The following is a 3,485-nucleotide window of genomic DNA, read 5'->3' on the forward strand; positions in this document are numbered from 1 at the left end:
GTCTTCACTAGGGAAGACACAGACAGTTCTAACAGCGGTCAGAGGACCTAGGGTACCGGAGGTACTGAAGGAAATACAGATTGGGCAGAAAATGTTGGGTACACTGATGGGACTGAAGGCTGATAAATTCCCAGGGCCTGGTGGTACTTCAGTTCCCAGGGTACTTAAAGAGATGGATCTGGAAATCATGGTCGCATGGGTAATCATTTCCCAATGTTCTATAGATTTAGGATCAGTTCCTGAGGATTGGAGGGTAGCTAATTTTATCCCAGTTTTTAAGAAAGGATAGAGAGGGAAAACAAGGAATTATAGACCAGTTAGCCTGACATCAGTGGTGGGGAAGATACTGGAGACAACTATAAAAGATGAAATAGCGGTACATTTGGATAGCAGTAACAGGATCGGTCCGAGTTAGCATGGATTCACATTGGGTTAGTAAATGTGCATCTGACTCGCCCCGCGCCGTCTTGTGGGAAAGTATGCCGCTGAATTTGGTGACCGGAATGGGAATAGATGGACATATCAGCAGACGAATGTGTGGGCTGCATTCCGGAGGTGTTCTTTGGCATCTGGCGGGAAGAATGAGGTTCTGACTCTCTTGGACGGTTTTTTTGCCCCTCCCGACACACTCACTATCTTAACGCCCCGGACTGCCGGTCAATGGGACAATCCGCTCGGGAATAACACCTGGGAGTTCAGGTGGTGAATCTGCAGAGCTGGAGCCCGGACTGGAAACTCTGCCGCCGCCTCTGGCGACTACTCAGGATGCGGCGCCTTTAATCAACTGAAGCATCGAAGTGACGGGATATTTCACCGCGCTGATCGCCTGCTCCCTGAATTTCGACTGTGTCACCGCGTAAATAAATGTGTTCGTGCAGCAGCTGAAATCCATCAGGAAAAAACCAGACTAAGTGGAAGATCCATTCAGAATCATTGAAATCGATTCCTGTTTCTGATATATGATAATGTATGAAATTTACAACCATTGTCATCCACAGGAGGATGAAGCTGCCGGAGAGAGTGAAGAGTAAAACCACAGACCTCCTCCTGCTCTCCATCTCCGGGTCACTGCGGTTCTCCCCCTTGCTCTGACCCTTCAGCCCCTTACGGACCCGACTGGCCACTAAAATGTGCCTGACTGTCAGAGCGTTGAGCAGCAGGATCCCAGCGAAAGGGAGGAACGGAGTTAAAACCGTATCCAGCCATATCCAACACATCAGGGGTCAGTGTATGGGGAGAAAGGGGTAAAATAAGAACGGACGGAATTATATCGACATGAATTAGAATGGAAACATAAAAGTGCTGGGTTTATGGGAGAAACAAGGAGGGAAGGAATTATATCGCCATGACTTACTACACTTAATTATTCCTTTTGTCCTGTTGCAAATCATGCTTCCGGATCGTGTAGGTTTTTTCATTATGAAACGGTTGAACACAGGTGAAGCATATCAGGAAAGAAATCATGCAGGCTTCATTGCAATTTTGGGGGGCTTGACTGATTTCATTGATCCGCTTTCTTAATCAGGGGTGTAACCTTAATTGAATTCGCAGTATTGTGTTTCATTACGTATAATCGATTGGATTTTTCGGGGGTAATTTAACTTTCATTAGAAGACTTAAGCAGAGAGGATTTTATTTCCCAAATTCTCTACACCACAGTCCAGTCCAGTCGGTAACAGGAATCGCCTTAAGTTGGAGTGTCCACCGCCGTTAATCGAAAGCCTTTTTTAAAATTTAGCCAATCATTCAAGGAGAAGGTGGGGATTCATGTGATTCACATTGGCTTAGTAAATGAGCATCTGACTCGACACGCACCGTCTTGTGGGAATGTCTGACAGTGAAGTTGGTGAGCGGAATGGGAATAGATGGACATATCCGCAGACGAATGTGCGGGCGGCTTTCCGGAGTAGTTCTTTGTCTGGCATCTGGCGGGAAGAATGAGGTACAGATTCTCCTTGACGGTGCTTTGCCCATCCCCCCACACACACTATCTTAACGTCCCGGACTGCCGGTCGATGGGAAAAAACGCCCGGGAACAACAGTTGGGAGATCAGGCGGTGAATCTGAGGAGCTGGAGCCCGGACTGGAGACTCTGCCGCCGCCTCTGGCGACTACTCATGATGCGGCGCCATTAATCAACTGAAGCATCGAAGTGACGGGATATTTCACCGCGCTGATCACCTGCTCCCTGAATTTCGACTGAGTCACCGCGTAAATAAATGTGTTTGTGCAGCAGCTGAGATCAATCAGGAAAAACCCAAAGTAGTGAAAGATCAATTCAGAGTCATTGAAATTGATTCCTGTCCCTGATACCTGATAATGTATGAAATTTACAACCATTGTCATCCACAGGAGGATGAAGCTGCCGGAAACAGTGAAGAGTAAAATCACGGACCTCCTCCTGCACTCCATCTCCGGGTCACTGCGGTTCTCCCCCTTGCTCTGACCCTTCAGCCCCTTACGGACCCGACTGGCCACTAAAATGTGCCTGACTGTCAGAGCGTTGAGGAGCAGGATCCCAGCGAAAGGAAGGAACGGAGTTAAAACCGTATCGAGCCAGTCATATCCCACCCACCGGGGGTCAGTGAAATAATTGTCCTTGGTAATACAGGACCACGGTACATTGTCGATGATCACTCCGGGTTCCCATGTGAAGTATCGGGGAACGTTTCTCAGACAGGTCAGTGCGCCGGTTTTTGTTAGAACCACAGCCGCAGTTTTCCCGGTGCAATATTTTGTTTTCAGTCTCTGGCAGCAAATGGCGACAAACCGGTCAAAGGTGAAAGTGACGGTGAACCAGACAGAACAGTGTGTGGCTGTGTAGCTCAGTACATCGATAACACTGCACACAGGGGTGATGCCCAGAAAACTCCACCGGAAGTAAATCACTCTGAGTCGTTCCAAAATGACGCTGGTGACAATGGTCAGTAGATCCGCCGCTGCCATGGCCACCAGGTAGCGAGTGGTGCAGGTAGAGAGGCCGCACTTTCCCCGGGACAGGATCACAATCGCCACTACATTCACTGGAGAAAGACAGAACAGACACTGGGCATTACTGAAAACATTCTCCGGGAATTAACATGGGATCGGGCTTTAGCTAAAACTCGGTAGTGCTAGAGTCTGTAAACGGCTGCTAATCTAACACCAGAAACGGGTCGCCAGTCTTCTTCAGTGTGGAGATAAGACGATGTGTAGAGAATCGTCGATAAAAGCGATCTGCATGAACAACAACGATCGGTGCTGATCCCCATTCCAGTCGCTGATTGGGCCGGTTTCACTGAATTAACTGTGACTGACCAGGACTCTGGAAAGTCAGCATCTGATGAGGCCGAGAAGGGATACAGAGAGGAGCAACACACACAAAACTGGAGGAACTCAGCAGCTCAGGCAGCATCCGTGGAATTGAATAATCTTTCGTTTTAGGTCTAGACCCTCCTTCGTGACGAAGCACTGCCCCGATTTATGACGGGTTTCAGAGGGAAAGA

The sequence above is a fragment of the Hemitrygon akajei genome, unplaced genomic scaffold (genome assembly GCF_048418815.1).
Source record: "Hemitrygon akajei unplaced genomic scaffold, sHemAka1.3 Scf000067, whole genome shotgun sequence".
NCBI lineage: Eukaryota > Metazoa > Chordata > Chondrichthyes > Myliobatiformes > Dasyatidae > Hemitrygon > Hemitrygon akajei.